Genomic DNA, 15,326 nt, shown 5'->3' on the forward strand with positions numbered 1-15,326 from the left:
ATATTAACAGCTTAATAGCATAAAATGAGCATGTAAAACTTGATTAAGACTGAGGGTTTGTCTGTGGGAAATTGCATTCTAAAGAACTGAACAGGATTATTGAAAGACAACACCAGAAAAAAATAATTAAAGCTCTGATAGGATTACTTCCCAAAAAATTATTCATTTTTCCCCTTTGCAACACTTTAAAAATAATATTTTTTTATATTTTGTTTTTACTTAATAAAATTATTTTCTGGTTTACAAATGGAAAGTAGCTTTTCTTATCTGTAAAATTCTTAGTTTTGCTTTACCACTATGAACCCTAAGTTTCCTATTGTTACTTCATGATAAGTTCTTTCACAAGATATGACTACTAAATGGAAACATCAAAAGTATGAAAAAAAACCCCTATCAGTAGTTGCAAGTCTATTCATATTCAGTTCATCTCACACTCTTCAATTACTAGTTTTATTGTCATCTTTTGTATCTTCTTCCACTGATATATCTGATGCCTACATATTCCTTTTTCTGTGGCTGGACCCATATTGTGAAACAAACTGTCTGGAGTTTAAGTAAACCTCATTCCCCATAATTTAGTAACAGACTCAAAACATTTGTTTATTATGGCTTTTTAATTGTATCAGTTGTTTTGATTTTTATTGTTTTTAACATAAACACATTATCTATCTATATCTATCTATCTATCTATCCACACACATATAATGTTTATATAATGTGATAGATAGATAGATAGATAGATAGATAGATAGATAGATAGATAGATAGATCACACAAGTTGGTAGAATCCTTTCTTAAATAATTTGACTTCAAATAAGCTTTTGATTTTCCTTCAACCACAAAAGATTTAAAAGTAATTCCTACATGTTTAAATGCCTTGGTCTGTTTGGTGGTAGTATTATTGTCTGTCAATGAGTATGGCTAACGAACCTTTTAGTAAACACTTCTTTTATTTTTTTAATAGTTGATTGCAAAGCTTCCTTTCAATAAAATGCATCAGCCCAAGGATTTGACCTATTATTTATTTTCTTCATCCTAGAGGAGCCCAGAAGAAAACAAAACATAAGGCTACTGCAATAAAGCAACACTCAATAATAGATACAAAAATAATGCAAATTTCATTTTAACAGAAACAAAGTAATAGCTAATCTAAAAGTTATGCTTATTTGCAATGTCTTGGTAAATATGATTTTACTTTAAAAAATTTATATATGTGATGGGGAGGAGGCAGCTAACATCCCTTTAGAAGAGTTCTATAATTAGAAAATGTTCTATTGCTGGCAACTGCGGAAAAGTTGAACCATCTGAGATTTTGAACAATTCCAGCCCAATTTATTTTACTTTACATTCATAAATAGTTTAAGGGGCAATTGAATGTCAATGTTTACAATGAACTTGTACCATAGTATTTTTAGGAATAGTGCTATTTAGTCCTGTTTAGCTTTCAGTTTAACAGTCTAGGAACCCCATCACTGGTTAAAATATGCTACCTTATTTAATTATTTTATTTATTTTATTAAATTTATATACGCCCTACTCCCGAAGGACTCAGGGCGGTGAACAGCCAAAAAATAAAACACATAGATTCTATTCTATGCGCATGCCCAAGATGGCGACGGTTGCCGAGATCGCAGCTTGAGGATGGGGACTGATCTACCCTTTGGGGTCTTTTGGGGGTCGTTGTGAAGATCTACGACCCCAGGCCCGGTTAGGAGAACTCTCTGCCTACACGGAGAGGGTCTTTTCCCCTCCGGATATTGAGGTTGGGCAGAGAGAGAGAGCGTCGGGCGATGTTGGGAGCAGCGGACTGCATCAGCTGGGCGTCGGCAGCGTTTTCCTCCAGCTGGAGCCCACGTGGGCGTCTGAATCGGCATGGCGGCGTTTTTGCCTGGGGCGCTGCTGTACGGCGATTTCCCAGGCTGAGGGGTTGCCCGGAGTGCTGGGGGAGTTGCCGGATTTCCCAGAAGATCTTTGGGACGCTGCCAGTCCTTTTGGGTGTTACGGCGGCGATGGCATGACTACGGCAGCTGTGATGGCAGTCCAGAGGGCCTGGCAGGGAGGAGACACCCCCCCCAGGAAGCTGGGGATGGGGGGGCAACGAGGCCGGGGGATCATCTGCCTTTTGGGTTGGGCGAGGACCTGGCATGAGACGCTTTTAGATCTTGGGAGGCCTCCATTGCTTATGTGGGGGCTGGAGGGGGGGCTAGAGATAACTGCCCCTGCTTCTCCCCAATGCTTCTCTGCCGGGACTATGCCCACCTTGGATTGTCGGCTAGCTCACTGACTCACTTGACGCCAAGTTTATCTGAATGGGGGCTGGTACATGGCTCCATCCCATCAGCTGAGAGGGCTGGGCTCAGTTAAACCACCGTGAGAGGGTGGCTCTGACGTCGGGGCCCTAGGGGCTGAACTGGGATGATATCGAATTTCTTGCATCTGCCAGCAGAGGGGACTTGACCATCGGACCAACCGCCGTGAGAGGGCGGTTTTTGGACCTGAGCCCCAGGTGCTGTGCTGTCTGCATTGGTTCATTGCTCCCATCTCACCACAAGAGGGGGTCGACTGGTTGATCGGACCACCGTGAGAGGGTGGTTGGGTCTATCGCCCCCCCTTGGACTGTGGTCGACCTGGAACCTGAATTCATCCTCTGTTGTGAGGGGACAGTGGACCTGGTCTTGTTGAAAATGCTTTTGAGACTCCCATTCCATGTCTCTCCCCTGGACCTTCTATATGGACCCCTAGGATATGGTTGCTCCCATCCTCTGTGGTCAAGATGTATTCCGCAGCGGAGCTTCTTGGTCTGCGAGACTCCCACCTCTTGCAGGCTTGGCCCTCCACTCTATTGAGGGCCTACCTCGATGACGGGCTTTGGAACCCCGAGAGGTAGCATGTCGCAAAGAGGGGGTTGTGGGGTTTTTTAAAATTGTCTTTTTGTAATCTTTTAAGGGGTTTAGGGCGGGGGGTGGGGAGGGAGGGGCATAGGTCAGGCTTGTTACAGGGGCATGGAACGGAAGGCGGGGAGCAGGGTGTGGAGCTCAGTGCTGGTGGGGTGGCGGGCAATTCCATCAGGACCGTGGTTGGGAGGGGCAGATATGGCGGGAGTAGGGGGCCACATCAGGTGGTGGGGGCACGCACCCGCTATCTCCAAGCGGTGGCATGCCTCGGCCTCCATGACTCTTCTCGTCTCCTCGGCTGTCCAGAGTCTCAGAGCCCAGGCCTTAGACTGATGCTGTGCAACGCCAGGTTCGTGGTTAATAAGGCCCCCCTCATTTGTGAGCATTGTGAGTTCCTGAAACTCTGGCTCACGACTCGGCTGAAGATCTGGTGGCTGCCTGGGATAGGATGGCCGCCGGTGGTCTGGACCGAGTCGTGCCTTTGCGGACTCTGACCCGACACCGAACCTGCCCAGCCCCTTGGTTTTTCGAGGAGCTGAGGGAGATGAAGCGCTGGAAAAGACGCCTAGAGAGCGGTTGGAGGGCTAGTCACTCCGAATCCGACCAAACACTAGTTAGGTCTCATATTAAGACCTATGTAGTAGCGATAAAAGCGGCAAAGCGTAACCACTTTTCCGCTCTTATTGCATCGGCAGATAACCGCCCAGCCGCCTTGTTTAGGGTGACTCGCTCCCTCCTACATCAGGGAGCGTGGGAAGACCCCTTGCAAGGGCAGGCTGAGGATTTTGCACAGTATCTGCACGATAAAATCGCTCAGATTCGGGAAGGCTTGGACTCTGACTGGGTAGATCCCGGCGGGGTGACTGAGGCTGGTCTTGAGAATGTTACCTGGGATGAGTTCGACCCTGTGACTCCTGAGGACGTGGACAGGATTCTGGGGAGGTTAAACGCAACCACATGTTTATTGGACCCGTGCCCCTCCTGGCTGGTACTGGCCACCCGGGAGGTAACACGAGGCTGGCTCCAGAGGATTATAAATGCTTCTCTGAGTGAGGGTTTCTTGCCTCCCGCCTTGAAAGAGGCGGTGGTGAGGCCCCTCCTCAAGAAGCCTTCTCTGGACCCGGCCGTTTTGGCAAACTACCATCCAGTCTCCAACCTTCGCTTTGTTGCGAAGGTTGTGGAGAGTGTGGTTGCGCGACAGCTCCCACAGTACCTGGATGAAACCGTCTATCTAGATCTTCAGGCCTGGGTACAGCACGGAGACGGCATTGGTCGCATTGGTGGATGATCTCTGGAGGGCTCGGGACAGGGGTTGTTCCTCTGTTCTGGTCCTGTTAGACCTCTCAGTGGCTTTTGATACCATCGACCATGGTATCATGCTACGCCGGCTGAAGGGATTGGGGGTGGGAGGCACCGTGTTGCGGTGGTTCTCCTCCTATCTCTCTGACCGGTCTCAGTCTGTGTTGGCAGGGGGGCAGAGGTCGACCTCGAGGCGCCTTGCTTGCGGGGTGCCGCAAGGGTCGGTCCTCTCGCCGCTCCTGTTCAACATTTATGTGAAGCCGCTGGGTGACATCATCCGTGGTTTTGGGGTGCGATGCCATCTGTACGCTGATGATACTGAGCTGTACATCTCCACCCCAGACCACCCCAATGATGCCCTCAAAGTGATGTCCCTGTGTCTGGAGGCCGTGCGGGTCTGGATGGGGAGGAACAGGCTTCGGCTCAACCCTTCCAAGACCGAGTGGCTGTGGATGCCGGCATCCCGGTATAGCCAGCTGGTGCCATCGCTGGCTATTGGGGGCGAGTCACTGACCCCCACAGAGGGGGCTCGCAACTTGGGCGTCCTCCTGGACACATGGCTGTCTTTAGAAGAGCATATGACGGCCGTGGCCAGGGGGGCTTTTTATCAGGTTCGCCTGATACGCCAGTTGCGCCCCTTTCTGGATCGGGACTCCTTGTGCACAGTCACTCATGCCTTGGTCACGTCACGCCTGGACTACTGCAACACTCTCTACATGGGGCTCCCCCTGAGGAGCACCCGGAGGCTCCAGCTGGTGCAGAATGCGGCCACGCGGGTGATTGTGGGAGCGATGTGGCGCTCCCACGTAACACCTCTCCTGCGTGAGCTGCATTGGCTCCCAGTGGTCTTCCGGGTGCGCTTTAAAGTGTTGGTTCTCATCTTTAAAGCGCTCCATGGCTTAGGGCCAGGGTATTTGCGAAACCGCCTGCTGCTACTGATAACCTCCCACCGGCCAATATGCTCTCACAGAGAGGGCCTCCTCATGGTGCCGTCGGTCAGGCAATGTCGGCTGGCGGCCCCCAGGGGGAGAGCCTTCTCTGTGGTGGCACCCGCCCTGTGGAATGAGCTGCCTCCTGGAATATGATTGATCCCGGACCTCCGGACCTTCCGCAAAGCCCTGAAGACATTTTTATTCCATCAAGCCAGCCTAGCCTAAATGGTTTTTAAATTGGGATTTTAAATTTTATGGATTTGGGGGTTTTAAATTGGGAAGCTAGTGATCTGACCGGACACTGGTAAGATCTCATATTAAGAATTACCTAGTGGCGATAAAAGCAGCGAAATGTACTCATCTTGCTGCTCTTATTGCGTCATCAGATAACCGCCCGGCCGCCCTGTTTAGGGTGACCCGCTCCCTGCTCCACCAGGAAGCGAGGGAGGACCCCTTGGAGGGGAGAGCTGAGGATTTTGTTCAGTATCTGTATGACAAAATCACTCAGATTCGGGAAGATCTGGACTCTGACTGGGTAGATCCAGTGGGGATGACGGAGGCAGGTCCTGAGAATGTTATCTGGGATGAGTTTGACTCTGTGACCCCTGAGGACGTGGACAGGATTCTGGGTAGACTGAATGCGACCACATGTTTGTTGGACCCGTGCCCCTCCTGGTTAGTGCTGGCTTCCCGGGAGGTGACGCGAGGCTGGCTCCAGGGGATTATAAATGCTTCATTGAGTGAGGGTGTCTTTCCCGCCGCCTTGAAAGAGGCGGTGGTGAGACCTCTCCTCAAGAAGCCTTCCCTGGACCCGGCAATATTGGCTAATTATCGTCCAGTCTCCAACCTTCGCTTTGTTGCGAAGGTTGTTGAGAGTGTGGTGGCACGACAGTTTCCCCGGTACCTGGATGAAACGACGTATCTAGATCCGTTCCAGTCGGGCTTCAGGCCTGGGTAGAGCACGGAAACGGCATTGGTCGCGTTGGTGGATGATCTCTGGAGGGCTCGGGACAGAGGTTGTTCCTCTATCCTGGTCCTATTAGATCTCTCAGCGGCTTTTGATACCATCGACCATGGTATCATGCTGCACCGGTTGGGGGGGTTGGGGGTGGGAGGCACCGTACTACGGTGGTTCTCCTCCTTTCTCTCCGACCGGTCGCAGTCTGTGTTGACAGGGGGGCAGAGGTCGACCCCGAGGCCCCTTATATGTGGGGTGCCACAAGGATCGGTCCTCTCGCCCCTTTTGTTCAACATTTATGTGAAGCCGTTGGGCGAGATCATCCGTGGTTTCGGGGTGGAGTACCATCAGTACGCTGACGACACCCAGCTGTACATCTCCACCCCGGACCACCCCAACGATGCCCTTGAAGTGATGTCCCAGTGCCTGGAGGCCGTACGGATCTGGATGGGGAGAAACAGGCTCAGACTCAACCCATCCAAGACCGAGTGGCTGTGGTTTCCGACATCCCGATATAGTCAGCTGGTGCCATCGCTGACTATTGGGGGCGAAGTATTGGCCCCCACGGAGAGGGCTCGCAACTTGGGTGTCCTCCTGGATTCACGGCTGTCTTTAGAAGAGCACTTGACGGCCGTGACCGGGAGGATTTTTCATCAGGTTCGCCTGATTCGCCAGTTGCGTCCCTTTCTGGATCGGGACTCGTTACGCACGGTCACTCATGCCCTCGTCACCTCCCGTCTGGACTATTGTAACGCTCTCTACATGGGGCTCCCCTTGAGGAGCACTCGGAGGCTCCAACTGGCGCAGAGTGCGGCCGCGCGGGTGGTGATGGGAGCGACGTGGCGCTCCCATGTAACGCCTCTCCTGCGCGAGCTGCACTGGCTCCCGGTGGTCTTCCGAGTGCGCTTCAAGGTTTTGGTCATCACCTTTAGAGCGCTCCATGGCTTAGGACCTGGTTATCTACGGGACCGCCTGCTACCACCAATAGCCTCCCACCGACCAGTACGCTCCCATAGAGAGGGGCTCCTCCGGGTGCCGTCGGCCAAACAATGTCGACTGGCGGCCCCCAGGGGGAGAGCCTTCTCTGTGGGGGCACCTACTATCTGGAACGAGCTCCCCCCCGAGATACGGAGGATTCCGGATCTGCGTACCTTCCGTCGCACGCTGAAGACGTTCCTATTCCAGCAAGCCGGCCTGACCTAAACTTCTCCTCTTTTAAATGGGAATTTTAAATTTGGTTTTAAATTATTGGGGTTTTAAATATGGTTCAGCCAAATTTATCTAACTTGTTTTATTTCTATTTTAAATTTTGTATTGATATGTTTTATTTCATGGCTGTTCACCGCCCTGAGTCCTTCGGGAGTAGGGCGGTATACAAATCTAATATTAATAATAATAATTAATAATAATTATTTCAATTCTTTTTAATTATCTTAACTTTTGTATTTGTATGTTTTTTAATTTTGGCTGTTCACCGCCCTGAGTCCCTTCTGGGAGAAGGGCGGTATACAAATTAAATTAATAAATAAATAAATAGACTTCCGGCGGCTCCGTATGACGTTGAGGACGCTCCCTGGGTGAGCGCTAGCCCCGCGACTTTGTTAGCCGCTAGAACAGCAAAAAATCAGCTGTCTAGCGGCGAAGAACCTTCCCCCCCAGGAGAAGAGGGGGAAGTGAGCAGCCAGGTGCAGGGTAGAGCTCCATAAGAGCCCTAGAATTAATTCTGGGGCTCGAAAAGTGTGAGCTCCCCAAGAACCTGGGAAAAGCTCCAAAGCCGGGACGCCTCTGCCAGAAGGCAGAGCAAAACGCCACGTCCGCCCCTGCTTTTAATTGATACAAAGAGAAAATTGAAGCAGGCAGAACAAAAACAGGAGACTACATAATTGCAAGTACTTACACTTTAATTCCTTTGAACATCGTTTCTTTTCGAGCCTATAAGAGCGGAGCTGGAGTGGAAAGGGAGGGGAAGATGGCGCTGGCTCGTTAAGACAAAGAGACGAAAGTGAAACTTAAGAAGAAAGTTGTTACAGGCTTGTTAACTCATTAATGCCTATCAGTTAACAACTCCGGTTAAAAATTTTTTGGATTTAATCTTATATCCTGGACTTTGGGAATTAAAATTTAAAGATTTTAAAGATTTTCTGATTTTTTCTCGCTGGCTATAAGAACTGTTTCTGAGACTGTGTAATTTTAAAATGGCTTCAAAGCAGACAAAATTGGTGTTGCCTAAAGCAGCGAGTGCGGGAAGTTCCCCAGCTCAAACTAGCAGGTTGCAAACCTTCTTGCCTCCGGCAGATACACAAGCTCAATTACAACCACAGTTACAACCACAAGCACAAATGTTAACACTTGAGATGTTTCAGGAAGCCATGAAAGAAATCAAAGAAGGTTTTAAAGAGGACATTGCATTTGCATTTAAAGGAGTCTCAGATCAAATGGAAGAAATGAAGGACATAATTAAGACAAGAAATCAACATATAAGGGAAGATATAGTCTTTGCACTCCAGGGACTGGCAAAACATGTTAGTTATGTAGAAGATAGAATTGATGAGGTTGCTCAAGCTAATGAGATTTTTGATGGTAAAGTTGAGGAATCACAAACTAAGATTGACAAAGCAGAAGCTGAAATGTTGTTGACACAATATAAGATGATGGAATTTGCCGTGAGAATAAGAGGCTTGAAAGAAAATCCGAAGGAAAATCTGAAAGAGATCTTTGAAGATGCTCTGGCACAATTTATAGGAGTGTCCAGAGGTGAACTCGAATGGCAAATGGATCGGATCTATCGTGTTAATTCATGGGTAGCTAGACAAAGGAAATTACCAAGAGATGTTGTGATTTATTTTGTCACCAGAAGGATTAGAAATGAGATTTTACAAGCTGCCTATAAAAATAAGTTGCAAGTGGCAGGACAAGAAGTTGCAGTATTTAAAGAAATACCACCCAAAATGCTGAAATCTAAGAAAGAGTATGCTTTTCTGGCAGATGAGCTGAGGAACCGACAGGTACAATACAGATGGGAAGTCCCAGTCGGATTATCAGTGGATTATGCAGGAGAGCGATATCGCCTTAATACAATTTACAAAGCAAGAGATTTTTATAGTAATATACTAAAGGCTGGACAACCACCAGTGCCAGGAGGCAAAAAAGCAAGAGAGGCAACAGAGGGAAGAAAAGAGGATCTGCAGAAGCAATTGGAAGGCGGAGCTATGAGTATGCAGGAGGAAGTACTGCAACTTTCAAGTGCTGTCCAAGCATGGGATATAGTTGAAAAACAAGAAGAAGGCAAAGATCAAAGACAAACCAGAGCAGCTACTAAATGTAAAGTTGAAGAGTTAAAAAAGTTACAAGAGCAGGCTTTAGCACAAGAAGTGAATATTGGTGTAGAAGCTGTGGGAGGGGCGAGACCTAAAAGAAAATTCCAAGTGGATTATCAAGCGGTTCTCGCCAAGCTTCGAGATTCTGAGGATGGCTTCTAGGTTCTTAACCTGGAATGTTAATGGTTTTAACTCACCACAAAAAAGGAAGAAAATATTTCACCATTTGAGACAATTTAAAAATGAAATAATATGCCTGCAGGAAACACATATAAGGACAACTGATCAAAAATATTTAATAAATACAAAATTGGGAACACATTTTGCTGCATCAGCCCCGGAAAAAAAGAATGGAATAGTGATTTACTTGAAAAGAGATTTGATGGCTAAATTAGTTGAGGCAGATCAACAAGGAAGATTTCTGGCAATTGAGATAATGATAGAAGGAAAGAAAACACTCTTATTGGGGATATATGCTCCCAATCAACAGCAAGAGAAATTTTATAAGTTGATACATACAAAATTATTACATTGGGATTATAATTCATGTATACTGATGGGAGATTGGAACGGAGTGTTAGACCCTAGTATTGATAAGAAAAGAATAGTACAATCTACCAAATTGCGATCTAGACTGCCTAAGACTTTTTTTGATATGATGGAGGATATGGAATTAAGAGACATCTGGCGTGAAAGGAATTATAGAGAACAAGATTTTACATTTTTTTCAGATAGACATCAATCCTTTTCAAGAATTGATTTTATATTAATTACAAATGATTTTTTTTCCAGGGTAAAGAAGATAAAGATTTGTCCCAGAATTTTAACTGATCACAGCCCAGTTTGGATGGAACTGGAGTGTGGGGAAAGAGTTAGGAGATCTTGGCGGTTAAATGAAAACCTTTTCAGATACGAGAAAAATGTAATAGAATGTAAAAAACTAATGAAGGAATTTTTTGTTTTTAATATGAACAAGGGAACATCTATGGATATGGTATGGGATGCTAGTAAAGCATATATGAGAGGAGTTCTGATAAATATGAATAATGCTTATAGGCGTAAACAAGTGGAGAAAAGGAGGGAATTAGAAGAAGAGATTAAGAAAAAAGAAAGGGTGTTAATTGATAACCCAGGGGATAAGAAAATCAAAGAAGAGATCAGTCTATTACGTGGGCAATTTAATATGATGCTTTCAGACCAAGTGGCAACCAATCTACAATATGCTAAACATAATACTTTTTGTAATGCAAATAAACCAGGTAGATGGTTGGCATACATGCTGAGGAAAAAACAAAAATCTCGTACCATAGAGAAAATAGAGTATAAAGGTAGAGAGCTGTATCACCAAAATATGATTAAAAAGGCATTTTTAGAATTTTATGCAAGATTGTATACTGCAGACAAAATACAAGGTGCAGAGGTAGAGACATATCTGGATAGACAGAATATTCCAATAGTTACAGAGGAACAAAGAGAACGGTTAAACCAATTAATAACAGAGGAGGAGATCCTCTCAACAATTAAACAGTTAAAAACTGGTAAGGCTCCTGGTACGGATGGATTAACAGCTGTGTACTATAAATATTTACAATTGGAGATGGTTTTACCTCTTAAATAATTATTCAATAGAATTCAGCTGGGTGAAGGGGTACCACCTTCATGGAAAACAGCTTTTATCTCGTTAATTCCAAAAGAAGATCAAGATTTGACACAACCCAAAAATTATAGACCTATATCCTTATTGAATACAGATTATAAAATATTTGCTAAGATATTGGCAAATAGGTTAATGCTAGTAATGCAGAAGACGATTCATGCTGACCAAACTGGTTTTATACAAGGTAGACAAATGAAAAATAATGTAAGACAAATTGTTGACATATTGGAACATTTGGAAAGGAATAACCAAATCCCTGCGGTGCTTATATTTCTGGATGCGGAAAAAGCTTTTGATCGATTAGATTGGCAATTTTTATTGAGAGTGGTTAATAGGATGCAATTTGGGAATTGCTTTATGCAGTCCATAAAAGCAATATATCAGGAACAGACAGCTCAGATAATTATTAATGGCAGTTTGACAGAAACTTTTAAAATTGAAAAAGACACGAGGCAGGGATGTCCCTTATCGCCATTATTATTTATATTAACTTTGGAGTTGCTGTTAAATAAAATACGTAATGCAGATGGGATAAAGGGAATCAAAGTTAGAGATTATGAATATAAGATACGGGCATTTGCAGATGATTTGGTTATGACCTTAACTCACCCAGTGGAATCAGCAAAGGTTTTGATTGATATAATAAAACAGTATGGTCAAGTATCTGGGTTTAAGATAAACATTGGAAAAACAAAGATGATAGTTAAAAATATGACAGTTAATCAAAAAGAGGAGTTACAAAGGGTAACGGGATGTGAAATAGTTAAAAAAGTCAAGTATTTAGGAGTTTATATTGCATCTTCTAATGGTAAATTGTATAAGTATAATTATGAATTGATATGGCATAAAATACAAGTTGAAATGGATAAATGGAAAAAACTACAATTGTCCTTGTTGGGTAGAATAGCAGTTATAAAAATGAATGTGTTGCCTAGGTTTTTGTTCCTCTTTCAAATGATACCAATACTAAAAAAGGATGCCAACCTGGAAGAGTGGCAGAAAGGTATTAATAAGTTCGTATGGCAAGGTAAGAAACCAAGGATAAAATTGAAAATAATGCAGGACATACGAGAAAGAGGAGGACTGAAAATGCCAAATTTAAAATTGTACTATGAAGCAGCTGTTCTATCAGCAATTAGTGATTGGATTAATTTAACAAATGGAAGGATATTGAATATTGAAGGGTATGATCTGGTCTATGGTTGGCATGCTTATTTAGTGTATGAAAAAAGGGTGGATAGAGCATTTAAGAGTCATATACTGAGAAATGCTTTATTGCATGTCTGGAAGAAATATCAATATAAGTTAAATGAAAAAATACCTATATGGACAGCACCCAGGCACGCAATAGAGAATACGAGTATAGAATGTAGACAGGATGTAATTACGTATAAAGATATTCTCATTATGGAGGGAGGTATATTAAAATTAAAATCTGTGAATGTGTTGAAAGAGGAGAAAATAATTCAAACATGGTTTCAATATGTACAATTACAAGCCAGATGGAGAAAAGACCAGAAAACTGGTGTTATACAAAGTGATGAAAATTTAATTAAACAAATTAGAGATCAAAGCCCAATGCATATAAAAAGATTGTATAATATATTGATAGAGATGGACTCGGAAACAGAGCTAGTTAAGGATTGTATGATAAAATGGGCGCAGAATTTTGAACAGCCAATAATGATGGAAACGTGGGAGAAAATATGGGTAACAAATGTGAAATTTACCAAAGCGCAAAATTTAAGGGAGAACTTTTATAAAATGTTTTATAGATGGCATCTAGATCCAAAAAAGTTATCTCGTATGTATCCGAATGTACAACCAAAATGTTGGAGATGTAATTGTGAGGATGCTACTTATTTTCACATTTGGTGGACATGTAAAAAGGTTAAAGTGTTTTGGATTAAAATCTGGTGGATTTTACAAAATATTCTTAAAAAGAGGTTGAAATTTACACCACAGCTGTTTCTTTTGGGTATAGTTACGGATTGTACAGTTATAGAGACCAAATTGATTTTGAATTTAATAACTGCAGCAAGACTGTTGGTGGCACAATATTGGAAGAAGCAAGATTTACCTACAATCCAAGAGTGGACAATGAAAGTTACAAATCTAGCGGAAATGGCAAAAATCTCGGCGTACCTGAAGGATCATTCAAATGAAAGATATTTAAGAGACTGGAGAAGATGGATAGATTATATTCAAAATAAATATCGGAATAAGAAATTGCAGATAGGTTATGAATGATTATATAGATATTTAGTGTGTCTTTAAGTAATAAAGCTAGGTGGGTAATTAGGGAATTGAAGAAACAAGAGATGTGAAATGTCATAATTGTTTAGATTAGGATTGATTATGATTGTGGAAGTTTATACCCTGTAATTTGTTCTGGGAAGGGGAGGGGGGAGGGGGGAGGTTGAGGTAGGGAAGGGGGGGGGGAAATATGTAAACTTTTTGTAAAACTTTTCAATAAAAAAATAATAAAAAATAAATAAATAAATAAATAAATAAATACAAACTTTAAAAGACAGTATAAAACCACATTAAATAATTTGGCCCGGGACAAATTAAAACACCCCCAATACTTAAGACAAATTTAAAATTTACAATTTAAAAAGTTAAAAGGGAAAAAGTTAGGCCAGGCCGGCCTGTTGAAATAAAAAAGTCTTGAGGGCGCGGCGGAAGGTCCGTAGATCTGGGATCCTCCGTATCTCCAGGGGGGAGCTCATTCCAGATAGCAGGTGCTCCCACAGAGAAGGCTCTCCTGGGAGCTGCCAGTCGACACTGTTTGGCCGACGGCACCTGGAGGAGCCCCTCTATGAGAGCGTACTGGCCAGTGAGAGGCTACTGGTGGCAGCAGGCAGTCCTGTAAATATCCAGGTCCTAAACCATGGAGCACCCTAAAGGTGGTAACCAAAACCTTGAAGCGCACCCGGAAGACCACCGGGAGCCAGTGCAGCTTGCGCAGGAGACGTGTTACATGGGAATGCGGCTGCACTCTGCACCAGTTGAAGCCTCCGGGTGCTCCTCAAGGGGAGCCCCATGTAGAGAGCATTGCAGTAGTCCAGACGGGAAGTGACGAGGGCATGAGTGACTGTGCGTAAGGAGTCCCGATCTAGAAAGGGACGCAACTGGCGAATCAGGCGAACCTGATAAAAAGTCCTCCCGGTCATAACCGTCAAGTGCTCTTCTAAAGACAGCCGTGAATCCAGGAGGACACCCAAGTTGCGAGCCCTCTCCGTGGGGGGTAATGACTCGCCCCCAATAGTCAGTGATGGCACCAACTGACTATATCGGGATGCTGGAAACCACAGCCACTCGGTCTTGGATGGGTTGAGCCTGAGTCTGTTTCTCCCCATCCAGATCAGCACGGCCTCCAGGCACTGGGACATCACTTCAAGGGTGGTCCGGGGTGGAGATGTACAGCTGACTGTCATCAGCGTACTGATGGTACTTCACCCCGAAACCACGGATGATCTCACCCAGTGGCTTCACATAAATGTTGAACAGAAGGGGCGAGAGGACCAATCCCTGTGGCACCCCACATATAAGGCGCCTCGGGGTCGACCTCTGCCCCCCTGCCAACACAGATTGCGACCGGTCGGAGAGAAATGAGGAGAACCACCGCAACACAGTGCCCCCCACCCTCAAGTCTTCCAACCAGTGCAGCATGATACCATGGTCAATGGTATCAAAAACCGCTGAGAGATCTAACAGGACCAGGACAGAGGAGCAACCCCTGTCCCGAGCCCGTCAGAGGTCATCAACCAACGCGACCAATGCCGTTTCCGTGCTGTACTCAGGCCTGAAGCCCGACCTTGAATGATAGTCTTATATATATAGTGGGTTACAATAATCCAAGTGAGATTATTAAGGCATGAATCACTTCAGTGTTGGGGAGATACTGTTTAACAAGGTGCAGTTTATTATATATAGGTGTTTAAAAACCTAGCTTAGAGCTATCCAGTCACATGAAAGACCTTTTAACAGATCAAGTAAGCGTTGCAGATTTTTTTCACATTTGAATCAATCTGATGAATTAACGTTTAATTATTATGAATTAGTAATTAAATATTTTCCCACACTTTTAATGTTACATTTGTAGAACTTGTAATGGTATATTGTGAAATATCCTAAAGGAGATACTGCCTTCCTACAACTTAGATGTAGATATACATAATTCTATTTGGGGAATAAAGTCATAGTGAAAAGAACAGTTTTTACCTGTCAAACTTCATATAGCTGGCAAGCCAAAGAAGTAAAAAT

The 15,326-nt window shown here is 44.4% G+C and overlaps 1 long non-coding RNA gene across 3 annotated transcripts in view; it reads right to left on the reverse strand.

The window, feature by feature from the left end:
- Nucleotides 1-15,326, reverse strand: part of LOC117677316 (uncharacterized) — a 68,140-nt gene that overhangs the window by 12,789 nt on the left and 40,025 nt on the right. The window contains exon 3 of one of the 3 annotated variants that reach the window (XR_009622181.2): nucleotides 931-1,035. The exons of the other annotated variants lie outside the window; for them this stretch is intronic. This is a non-coding gene — a long non-coding RNA (uncharacterized LOC117677316). The remainder of the gene's footprint in view (nucleotides 1-930; nucleotides 1,036-15,326) is intronic. 3 annotated transcript variants of the gene reach the window in all.

This window comes from Pantherophis guttatus, chromosome 3 (assembly GCF_059756535.1).
Source record: "Pantherophis guttatus breed Tessera chromosome 3, ASM5975653v1, whole genome shotgun sequence".
In the NCBI taxonomy this organism is placed as follows: Eukaryota; Metazoa; Chordata; class Lepidosauria; order Squamata; family Colubridae; genus Pantherophis; species Pantherophis guttatus.